This window comes from Pomacea canaliculata, linkage group LG4, assembly GCF_003073045.1.
Source record: "Pomacea canaliculata isolate SZHN2017 linkage group LG4, ASM307304v1, whole genome shotgun sequence".
In the NCBI taxonomy this organism is placed as follows: Eukaryota; Metazoa; Mollusca; class Gastropoda; order Architaenioglossa; family Ampullariidae; genus Pomacea; species Pomacea canaliculata.
In genome coordinates, this window is record NC_037593.1 from 12,392,735 (window position 1) to 12,405,640 (window position 12,906).

The window sequence follows — 12,906 nt, forward strand, 5'->3', positions numbered from 1 at the left end:
CTTTTGAAGTGTTGACCGCACGCGGGTTTGGCGAGCATCTTTCAGCTGTGGCGGAAGTTGCGTTAAGTGGGGGAGCAGACGGAGGATGGAGTCAGCTTCCGGGCACTAGTCTCATTCTTGAAGGTTCCGGCGCATTTTTTTCTTCTTATTCTTGGTGAGCTTGGACTGAGAAAATAAAACACGTTGAAGTGTGTATGAGAGAGAGAAAGAAAGAGAAGATGTGAAGTACTCTTAAGCCTGTTACAACAAGTTCTGATCCAGGGTCCATGCAGTCTGAACGTGAAAAAACCCACAACCTGCGCAAGCATCTTTTGTTCTATCCTCCAACACCAAACTCGAGCAGCGGCCATTAAAAATCTCAAAAGATTCGCAGGCAATCTCCATAGTACTTGTTAGAGACATCAAACTTATCCTATCATGATTACTGCCTTCTCATGAATATCCTGTGAAGACGTATTACCCTGCTACGTGAGGCACAAGTGTCAGGTTGATACTACTTATCCTACCACGAGTAGCACTCCATTAGGACTACTCATCCGTGACGATGTATTCATGACTAGGTCTGTCGTGACTAGGACTGTTACAGGCATGTTATTATTAATAGCAGGTTGACTTTTGTGTTGACTGTTACAACTTTGAGGCTAATTCTCCTGTAGTGATTAATACCACGTTAAGGCCAATGCCCTGTCATATCACGTGACAAATATTTTAGGTGTTTCTTGCACAAACCATGTTCGTTCTCTCCATATTAGGATATATGCCGCGGGATGTCTCGTGTCATTATATAATATCTATTATTTGCTGAGCTTTTGATTCCAATGGATTTTTCAAAAAATAAAAATTTCAATAAGACGAAAAAATGATCATCAAAGAAAGGCTGTCGACATGACCGGCGTCTGTTTCATTGAGCGATGACCAACAAAGTAGAAGAACTTCATCTCCTTACATCTATTTCTGGGTTAGTCTTGAAGATGTGCTTACTTTCTTTGGAGTAACAACACATAACAAATCTTTATGTAGGGAGTTTCAGGCGTTTTAATCAATGTTACCTAACATCGCGGAAAAATCTGGTCACGTGGCTGGAGCTTCAATAAGAATTTCATTATTTGCCCGTTGAACTATAATTTCTATTTATCTATATATATTATGTTATAATCAGAAGAATTGTTGATACGAATCTTAACAAAAGTGGAGAAGGATAAATACAACATCAGTATTTTTGTGGTGTTGATGGTAGTGCGCGTGAGGATAAAGGAGGTGGGTTGAGATGAGCTAATGGCATTTCTAAAAAATATTTGACGATGACACATGCTGCTGATGTTTCTAAAAGTCGGAAGTGTTGAACCCTTTTTATTAAGTTATCTATTTTTCTCATTGCCATTTCTGTGTCATTGTTTGATATTAAATAATTCGTTTGTGGGATAAATTGTTTGTCTTATTTCCGAGCTTGGCTTTTCCATATTTTTATTTTTGCTCTGTCCTTGCTTTATTGCCGAGCTAAACGTGTTCCTCGTTTGAGAAGCCATCCCTAATAACGATTTACAAACATCTTCTGCAAATTCTGGCAGAAAATAGAATGGTGAAGCTGACAGCTTTCTTGTTAACAAGCCAGGGTAAGGACAAGCATTCCTTCTGCTTCTCTTCTTCATAACATTATTTTGGTCGACGTGTGTGGTTTCTGGCCAATGATGGGGGAGGAGAGAGCATGTGTAGTACCTTGATCCTAATTGTGGGACACGTGTGGATGGAGGTGTGATACTTATACTGTTGAAGTCTACTTACTCATAACTGGCCAGGCTTTGGCTCGAGTGGAATTTTTACAGATCACATCATTAAAAGTGTGACAGAACAGCACGATCACCGCTTTCCAGCTTCACAGCACGATGAAGATTACCAATTTTTCAGAGCCCAGCAGGATGCAATTTCCGAGAGATTTTTCACCTGCCAGCCCCAAGATGCAATTGTGCGGACTGTGTCTCGGCAGATTAAACACAACTTGCCGTCCAATATTCAAAATAAATTTAATTTTGTCCATACGCCTGTTGTGGATCAAATGCAACAAAACAGAGAGGGATTGTAGGGAAGGGTCGGAGGGAAGTGAGGTTGGAGGGAAGGAGTGAGGGAGAAAAAAATTGGTGTCCCCAGAGCATTCGCCTGTTCTGTATGTTAGGGTGATTCTCTCAACTTTTTATCGGTTCATCGAACAAATAAAATATGACTCATTCCCACTAACTGCTGAGCAGGCCATCCATTCCCACTCTATTCAATGTCCATGATGAAAATGCTTGTAACTGGCCTGCGGCTATGTGTGACGTCTGTGATTCACGTGAATAAATCGCAGAAATGTCAACAGAAAAACGATGGTCGTGAGTGTTGATCAGCTTCCCAACACACACACACACACAGAAAACACACACACACACACACAGAAAACACACACACACACATTTTTGCCAGAAAACTTCACCAGAAAACCTAATCCGCCTACAAAGTGGAACATTATTCCGCGAACGTCGCGCAAAGCAAGATAAAAATTCAACTGTCCAAACCGCATCACAGACTTTAAGAAGATGCTGCTGATGGGAAGATGCTACTGATGGTGGTGATGGCGCAGGTGAGACGGGGAAGACTGGTAGTTAAGACAAATAAAAACAACTTCAGACACAGTTGGATGTGAGCAGCAAAACAGCGTAAAGCCTCGCTGTGAATTTGTCTCTGCACACCACTCACTCTTTTTAACGGCCCTTCTGACGGCGGATATTTCGGCCGAAGAAACACGTCTTGACAAAGTTAAAAGTCTTTACTTTAAAAAAAAAAAAGGAAAAGAAGAAAAATGCTAAACCGAACTATCTAAAACTTTCAAAAGCTTTCAAAAAAGTCCGTCAAGGCATTAGAAATGTGTGTTAATTCTTCTGGGACCTGCTACGGCGACAGACTTCCAATTACTTCCAAAGACTCTTTAGCTTGGAAGGAGAAGGTTGGGGAAGGGGATGTTAAAGACTTGTACACGACGAATGAAAAAAAATTTTCTGTGCATCCGGGAGGGAAAGGGTACCTGACGCCCCAGGAAACGTGGGTTGAGGGTTGTCGAGCGTCAGATGCCCTGATGCTAAGACACGTTGAACCTATGAAGTTCTCTCTCTTCTCCTTTGGCCATTCCATAATGTCACCTCTGTAGTTGTTAACCTACTTCACTGGCTTTGCATTGAATGGAGTTGTGACGCTTGTAACGCATGTGATGAGCAAGACTGACAAGAACGGTTGGGGGAGATAAACGCGTACCTCGAAAATCTCGTGTTACCTCCCCTTACTTCCGAGAAATCGCGTGCTGACGCGGGAGTTTAGTTCAGGAAGCAGCAACGAGTGGGACATTAACGAGAGAGGAGAAAGAAAGACCGAGAGAGACAGAGACAGAGAGAGACAGAGGAAACCAATTAGCTCCTGGCGTGGGTGACCACATTTTCGCCGCCATCTATAAAATAATTACTTCTTCTTACTAAACTCAGTGATTGACGAAATAACGAGACAGAACTAGACTCTCCAGCCATTTCTAGTCACAATTAGTGTTGTTATTTTCAGCGAGTGAAGGAAAGCCCACCACGTGTTGTGAAATGTTAGAAACAAAAGGAAGAAATAAGCAAAAAAATGTTGGGCACGAAAGCTCGGTCTGTTAACTGATGTGTCATTCAAAGGAATTGTATGGTGGGTGGGTGAGAGAGAGAGAAAGTGAGTAGGGGGGAGAGAGAAGGGGATAAACAGAAAAAGAAAAGGAGAAAATTAAGACTGGAAATATCATAGAGGAGAGAGAAGAATGAAGGAAGATAGGAAGTAGATGCCCAACACACACTTCCCATTTGCAGCAGACAGTAATGGTGGAGGGGAAGAAGAAGGGTAGGAGAGGGGTGTCTGCAAAAGACTAAGGGGAGCCATTGCTAATCACGTCCACGTCGTTATCGCGGACGATGTCTGTGTCGGAAGCCAAGACGCATAACTCGTCCGTCCTCCTCTCGCGCTTCTCGCGCCTGCCAAACACGTGCACGTGTGAGGTCGTGCTCCTGGGCAGGACTCGCAAGTCGAGACGAGCACGCACCTTACCTCACCTGACGTATGACACTACCACCGTTCTTGCTGCTGTCAATATTATTTTTGCTAGCATTATAAAAAGAATGTCCATAAAGAGAAGGCTGGGAATAATGACAACAACGATAACAACAAAATATCTAAAAATAGGACATTCCACACGTAAAAAATAAGGCAGCAAAAACAATAAAAGCAAACAAATAATACAAGTAAACAAAATACAACACTACTCTTGTCCCTCTAAGTAGAAAATAGAGTGAGGATAGGCATTCTAGTTCTCCGCCCTGTATTTATTTTAGCACGTCAAGCGGTCGTTAGCACAGCGTGGGCGCCATCTGGTGTGCGCAGTATAATCAACCTGACGATTGGCTGACTGTCCTAATCAACAATCGCCCGGATGTTCCTTTTCGACCTTGCTCCGGAAGTAGTCCTGGTGTTTTCTGCGAGACTGTGGCGCCGTCTTTTGGCTGGGACAGGTGACTGAGCATGACATTATGAATTCTCTGAAACGCAAAGGACAAGAATTATGTCAGTCAAAGAAAGTTACACACGTTTCCTAGCAGATGCAACAACAACAACAACAACAACAACAAAGTAACGCATAAAAAAATACATCAAATCATTTACAATCCTTCACAAACATAAATGCGCAGTACAAGTCAGCTTTATTTGTCTGAATCAGAAAGCATCTCACGCAGATTAAGCCAGTACACAGTACAAGAAAATAACAGACAGATGGATTCAAAGTACAATGGAGTCATTGGTCGAGAGCAACAGAAGGATGGGCAGTCATCTTCACCAAACATCAGACATACGTATCTGAAAATATCTTGGAATATTTAGTGCTGCCTCTGCTGTTCCTACCTCAACCGTTGTTATTTTGTCTCCTCCCTGACCTCCTCCATCACCACCACATTTACCACCACGATGGCGTCAAATTACAAACTAACTTTCAAGTATCTAGAAGCCAAGTCTCAGTCAGTGGCTAGAATCATTGGCCGCCACCAAACGATGGAGGATGCGTGAGAAAATGACGGAGTGCATTCACTGGAAGGAGGCAGAAGATAGTCTGAAGGCGGAAGCAGCCATTCGTCCGGAATCTGGCTCAGGGACAGGCGATGAGAGGAGAGAGGCACGGGGTTCCTCGTCAACAAGAAACAGAGGAAATTATCGAGGGAGCCTCGTGAGTAAGAGGAAATGGGATGCACGCACGCCGCCTCGGTAGTCAGGGAGCGAGAAGAAAGAGCTTTCTCTGAATGGGGTCTGAACCCGATGCAGGAGAATCAGCGATTAACGTTCATCTGATTGACTTAATTCAGAAGGATGGAGGATCCAACCCTCGGATCGATGATGGACTAGGTTCAGGCTGTAAAGAGATTAACAGTGATGATGATGAGGAGGAGGAGGATGAGGAGGAGGATGATGCTGCTGCTGCTGCTGATGCTGATGATGATGATGATGCTGATGATTTATTGCTGGATTATAAAGGTATTACTGAAAGAAGTGGGTTTTCGGAGCAGGTTTCAAATCTTCGAACCTAGATACCATCGGAAGGACAATGAGCAGAATACTCAAATAGTGCGACCAAAAAAGGAGGAACGCCATAAATTTCTCTCGTCTGATGCCTGCCACATCAGGAAGAAGAGACAAGAGAAGAGATAATGTCGTTTGGCAACATTTTATCTTTTCGGCTTGACAGATAATTCTCGTGTCGAAAACGGAATAAGGGTTAAAACTGAAATTTTGATAAAAAGATAACAATCAGGACTAAAGTTCTGACACTTACTAAAAGTTTCAATTTGATATTTTATTTAATTCATGAAAGTTAATTAATTAGTCTTTGTAATCCTACACCCCTCGACACCTTAACGTGAATTTTCTTTTCCTGCGAAGTTGGGAAGTCTTGCTGATGAGTAAACAATATCCCAGCTTTATTGTTGTTTTTAATGCAACTATACTCCAGCGACAACATAGAATTGTGCTTACCTCATTAGTTTGATTATTTTTGTAATTAGACATTTTTTGTCAAGTGTGTGTTTGTGTGGGCACGTCCTAGATATCGTTGTTTTTTATTATTATTATTATTATATTATTATTATTATTATTATTATTATTATTATTATTATTATTATTATTATTATTATTATTATAGTTAAAGTATGGTTTAGAGATAAGAGTTCGGGTTTAAGTATATCACAATATGTCAAGACAAAGTATAACGACATTATTCATATACCTGGCCCAACCAGGTGAGGGGACAATGTGAATGTGAAGGTAGAGGCTTGATGTAGCTTGGGTCAGGAAGGTGGAGAGGAGCCCGGAGAGGTTACTAACCCCACTGGCAGAGGATGACGACTGTCTGATGATGCCAACGGGTTGCGGTAGACGTGAACAGTCCAGGGTGAATCCGCGGTCACGTTCACGTTTGTCACGTAAACACGAGCGCTTCTGTAGAGCCAGGTGGATATACTTGTCTTATTCAGGTTCAGGTGAGCAGTAATCTTTCATTTAGCTCTTTATTGCAGCTGACGCTCAGAACGTCGACCTTCTGACGGTATTTCCAGTGTCTGGCTTGCTCTGTAGACAGGTGTTTATTTGGGGCAGTGCCTGAATTACTTATGTGACTACGAATATAGCTAAAAGTTTGCGAATCAAATAAATGCTTTTGAAGAGGATGATGAGTATAATGATTATCATTATCACAATTATTATTGCATTTTTTATTACTAAATATCTGTTGCTGTTCCTGCTTTTGTATTTTGTGTCCATTTTGTCTACTTGTATGTTCGTTGATCAGGTGGATCAGTTTGGGTGTAATGAGTTTGTGTTTGTGTGTGAGCGTGCTTGCACGGTGGAGATAATTTCTGTAGATTTTTCTGTAAACGTCAAGGGACGCATGTGTATGTTCCAAATGTTATTATTATTATTATTTATTACTTGTGTTTGGGTCTTTACAGCAAAATCCTTATTCCTATGATCGTTGCAACTGAGAATACATTTCGTTCTCTCATATCGCGTGGTTGTATGTAAATGTCATCAGAACCGCTCCTACTTTCTTGTGTCTGCGACATTGAGCAACTGCATTCCTGCATCCTGAGTTTCTGCCATAAAGACGTACCTGTATTTATGTATCACATTTCTGTAGCAGATGTCGCTAGAGATGACATTAATGGTCTCCATCCTACGCCCTGTCGTAAAAACCTTTCTGTATGAAAGCATCCTACATCCAGTCTGCCTTCGCACTGTCCTCAGCTGTCATTACATGCAGGCGCAGTATCTGATTGTCAAAGGTTAGCACAGTATCATATTCTTCGTGTTCCGAACTTGTTGTGACCATTTTTGACATTGAGATGGAAGGAAAATAGGAATCAGGAGAAGGTGGGAGTGTGGGCGTGTGTGGGTGTTCCGATGTAGTCTCCCCCTTGATCCGGTCGGGAGGGCAGGGATGGGCCAAGAACATGACAGTTTTTTTTTCTCGTTGTCGTCGTGAGAACTAGCGACCATAATTAATTAATGAAGCCCCGACCAGACAATCTGTGAAGTCCTGACCAAACCTAATCTCTAATGTTCTAACGAGATTAATTAGTGTAGTGCTGACCAGACTTAATCTGAGAAGTCCTGCCCGGACGTAATTAGTGAAGTCCTTACCAGTCTTGTTGGAACAGCTTATCCTATTCAAACCTGTCAAGGTTGTTGTTTTATTTTTATTTGTCATTAGTGTGTAAGATCTTGCTAGGGCTTTGAGAATGGCAGCACCCGGGAGACTGACTGTTGTGTCTGTGTTTATGTTCGTACTGAGGCTGCGGATGTGCCGGAAGGATCTTTGTTGAAGACATTCAAGAGAAGGAGACGGTAACTGCTAGAAGCTTTCTTTTATGTGAGAAATCACAACTGAAATGTCTCTAAACGTAAATGTGTAATTATTAATATATATATATATATATATATATATATATCACTCATTTCATTTTCTGTGGTCTTTATTTCATATTATAATGCATGAGCATGCGTCATATTGGCATATTGACGTCATAAACATTAGACATACGTCATAAATATTAGGCATATCGACGTCATGAACATTAGACATATTGACGTCATAAACATTAGGCACATTGACGTCATAAACATTAGGCATAGTGACGCTATTTCTGCTTCCATTCCCTTCCCTCCACGCGCTTCGTTTTATTTTTGTTTCGAACAGCCTCGTTCTGCTCAAGCAAAGCGTGTGGCGTGAAATACGGGAATGTTTTAGGAGGTTTCTCCACATCATATGACAGAAATCCGTAAAGAATCCAACGATTATTAACTTTCACGTCAGGAGAGTTCATATACATTATTTACAAGCCGAGAAATAAAACTCTTCCCTCCAGAGACTGATCCTCCATTGTGTGTGTGTGTGGAAAAACACGAGCCCTTCTCTTGGTTACGCAATTATGTTTCCCAGAGTTGTCTTGTCACTCGCGATGGACTTCGCCTTTTTTTAATAAAACGATAGGCTTTTAGGGCAACGATAATAAAATTAAATTCTGGCGTCATTTACAAAAAAGAGAAAGAAGAGGAGGTAGAAAGAAGAAAACCAACAAAACAGCACAGCAGCGCATTCATTCCTGTATTCATTTATTCATTCATTTATTTGTCGCATGACGTGTACCAGTTGAACGGTTTTGTTCGTTTGTCGTTACTAGTCGTCAAGAGAGGGGGGAACAGTTGGCTGGAGTAGGGGCTGATAGGACTCGGACCTTAAGCCTGTCTTGAACGGTGGTCAGCAGGGTTCTGCTTCGGGAAACAAGTGTCTGCCAGATCTTCGAGGCAATGAACTGTCATTTAGATGACGAAGAAATAAACATGGCATGAAAAAGGAATATACTTCAAATACTTTTCATTTTGCAAAATTCTTCCAAAAGACACGGATGAGGTGCTATTGATGGACAAGATGCCGAAAGTCACTCAGATGGCAAATTTTCTCTCTACAAGATTCATGCTTCGCAGGCCATTGGCCTGGTTGGCCATTACTTTTGCACACGAAACCATCGAAGCACCCTCATGCCTTGAAATGTGGAGCGTGTGCAAACACTCTCTCCGTCAAAGTACCATAACCCACCAGAAAACTTGGCAGACATTTTGCCTGTCCAACCACGAGCTAACGACCGGAAGGAAGCATTAAAGAGACAACTCCAGTCTAGAAACAGATAATACTACATTCATGGAACTAAATTGTGGCAGAGGGCTATTGAATACGTCACGAGATTATATTACGGGAAAAATACGTCATTGAGACGGAGCCCGTAAGCCTGTCGTAAAAACAGTTTTATTGGCTAATCTGGCGAGGAAAGAGATAAGAAAGGAGACAAGTATTTCTATTCCAGTGTGCTATGGCTGATAGTTTGATGGGAAGTGAATGATCGTTTTCGTGATGATGGCACCTTCAACAGTTAGCATTTCGTTACATTTTCCACACAAATTACAGATGGGAAAGAGGGAGGGAAAAGGAAAAAAAAATGTAGCGTTCTGACATTTAAGAAATTGTCATTACAAATCTCCCTCTTGATGACTGTAGTGTAATCTCCCTAATAATGACACGTCCTGTTTTGAGTGAAGTGTGTGCTCATTAATACCAGATCTCTCGTCTTCTAGCTTCAGGAGCAAGCAATCATGAAAGGTTATAAAAGTGCACAACATTTTTTATCTTGAATCCTGTACTCTAAAACTACGAGTTGCCCAACCTCATCTCCAGTTTGAGGTCCGGTTAAGCGTTTGTCACAATTACAGTAGTGATCCGCTGTCCTGGGTTGAAGATCTCGTCTGATACCCTAGTCACCACCCCACATACCCCACACGATGCACCTCCCGTGATGTAGTCTTAGCTTCTTCCTCGGCTCAAAACTACATTTACCACCTCACACCTCGACCCTTAGGTTATCTAAAATATACTTTTACTCTGAGAGTTAGGCTCGTCAGTATTTCTCATCATCTCTACATTGTTCTGATTAAAAAAAAAATAGATTGAAAACCGATTGGTCAAGATTTTACATGACGGTTGTGGGATCTTCGTCAAACAGTTGTCAGGTTAACCTTCTATATCTATCTTCTTTTTAAATAAATCAAGGAATCATCTCACGCCCTAGAGACTACTTTCATCGTGTAATTTAAAGGCATCGAGCTTAAAACTGCAAACCTCCAAAGAGCGCAACTTCGGTTTAGAAGTTCTCATTCGCTTTATTAGCCAACCAGAAGACCACAAGAACGTCCCGGGCTGACGATCTTTTCCGCTGCTGACGTCCTGTCAGAGCTCTCCAACGCCATCGTGGCGCCGAGTAATGGGACGTCAGTCATGCTGTAGCGGGGAGGTAACCGGCCACCGTGAAACATCCAAGAGGCCAAAAACTCTTGTCAAGGACTGGAATGAGACGGCAGAATCAGCTCTCTAACATTCGAGCTCCTGGCCTTAAAAAAAAGAGAGTGCTGGGATTATCGAAAGAAGTGCACTACGCGAGTTAATCTGATTCCTTCATCAACTCTCTACTTCCATGTCTGGCGCTGAAAAAAAAGCATTTGACAATTGAAGCACGATAATGCACCTCGCAACCTAGTAGTATGATAGCTGATAAAAATAACGAAGTTAAAACTTTTTAAAACTTTTACCGTAATTCAGAATAAAAGTTTAGTAAACAAGACGGTAAATAAGATAGTAAGCCTGCAACCTCCCGCCGTCCTTCTCTACTGAAAAGGATAGAAACCGATTTTAATTGCAACCAGAATATACTTATTTGAGTAAAGTAGTACGAAATACTCATTTTTGGTCTTCTATCCCGAAGAAGAGATGTAACCAATGATGTTTGTGTACTATTTTCAGATCCGTAGCGATGACAGAAATGGATAACGGGAGGGAGAGTTGTGGAGATGGTGTGACGTCATATCGTTTGCTTTGGCCAGTCTACGCCCATAAAACTAACCATGACCCTGACTCTAACCCCAAACATAAACCCAAGCACTAGAGCTTAACTCTAAACAACCACTCTAAATGCCAGGTGACCGTGTCCGATTGGATAGCTTGTGTGACGTGGGTTGTAATGTGTCATGCGCACTGACTGCATCGGTGCAGCCCCTACCTTGTTAAGAAGGAACCATCATTAATTGAAACCAGTCTCGCCTCATTGCAGTCTCATAACCAAGACCAAATGTAACCGTCTTCTGTTTGCTACTCTGTACAATAAAGTTTTGCACTTTTCAATGCTTGGGGGAAAACTTGAGCGATCTCAGTGCAGCACTTCTAGCAACACTGTACATTGAATGGGGAAAACAATTTTGGTCGACTTTAAGCTAATTTGAAGTACTTTTGTCCCTTTATAGCAGACAAACAAAAAACAAAACAAAAAACAGAAAGTGACAAACGGCGCACTTGTTTTCTCAACATGTAATATGTAAGTGCACTGTGTGGGTTTAAGATTGATAAGTAACTTTCCATAAATAGACCAGCGGGAGCTACAGTTGAATGTTTTAGCTTGCTTTGCATTTCCAGTTGCTTCTTTTCACGTGAAAGCACGCATCTTTCACAATCAACACTCCAGACGCAATAAATATTGGTGGACTGCTGTCTGTCTGCCGAGACCAACGCTCAGCCTCTTGCGAAGTTCGCTGTTCGTCTCTGCGAGCCTAAACAAAGAATGTGACCAAACCGGAAGCTGTGTACACACCAGCCTCGTTTTAGTAGTTAATCTGAAATGTGAATAAACCGGAAGCTTTGTATACACCAGCCTCGTTTTAGTAGTTAACTGGAAAAGATTTTCTGCCAGCAGTTCAGTAACACAAGTTCGTGCAATAAACTCTACTGCGAGGCAATCTCAGACCATGTCCGGGCAAGGAAAGGTTCCTCGACTTGTATTCTGACAACGAAAAGAAGGCGGAACCTAAAGAACTTCAGTTTATTTCGGTGACCGAAAGTAGACTACTCGTACAACGATGTTTATTACTAAAGATGTAGAATACAAAGAACACGAAGGTCTGAACTACTATTGACGATGTTTACTGTGATGATGTTCTTGCCTGTGTATTTTGTTAAGGTACATTTTTTTTAAATTAGAGAAATATGATTGTTATATCTTTTCTCAGGAAAACGTGGATAATATATTGAGGAATTCTGAAATAGAGATTGGCCGCGTGACGTCACCGAAACATGTGTGGCAGACAGAAAACCTCCACATACTTTCTACGCAGACTAAAATTCTTTCATCGTGTAGGTGTTTTTGGCAAAAACAAGGTACTCCACAATATCTTCATTTCTGGTGCACGGCAAGTCGTCGCGGTCGTAGTCTATGGAAAGTAGGTGCTTTGGCAGTTCGTGTGGGTCAGCAGCGTCGATTCCATTTATTTTAGCTTCGTGAAGACTTTGCCCACATGACATTGATTGTTGTGGTGCAAACAAAGTTACTTTCTTGGCCATGCTGTAGAGAAAATAGTGCAAATACCGAGAACTCTCAATACTTCGCAAACAAATCGCAAATAGTTTTGCATCGGCCTCCCAAACACACCTCGCGAACATCTGGCATACATCTCACACACATCCCGAACACATCTCGCGGAATAAAAATACACGAGAACATGACGAGAAAACGTCGCCTGTGCGTGAGAGGTCGGAAATGAACTTTATTTTAATTAATAATCAGTTTCTCCGCCCCTAACAGCAGCTCTTCAACTTCGTGAATGCTGTCACTATGAATACTTCCTTTTTATTTGTTCAGTTCTTTCGTCCTTCGTGCGTCCAATTTGATACCCTTGACCATTTTTCAACAAATTCTGTTTCTGCTCACATCGTTTGTGTAAGAT

The 12,906-nt window shown here is 41.7% G+C and overlaps 1 protein-coding gene across 5 annotated transcripts in view; it reads left to right on the forward strand.

Moving 5' to 3' along the window:
• LOC112562717 (nociceptin receptor-like) overlaps positions 1 to 12,906 on the forward strand; it is a 69,550-nt gene that overhangs the window by 11,052 nt on the left and 45,592 nt on the right. Inside the window, exon 1 of one of the 5 annotated variants that reach the window (XM_025236155.1) lies at positions 7,831 to 7,932. The exons of the other annotated variants lie outside the window; for them this stretch is intronic. The gene's annotated coding sequence lies outside the window, so the exon portion shown is untranslated. Of the gene's footprint in view, positions 1 to 7,830; positions 7,933 to 12,906 lie in introns of those variants that run through there. 5 annotated transcript variants of the gene reach the window in all.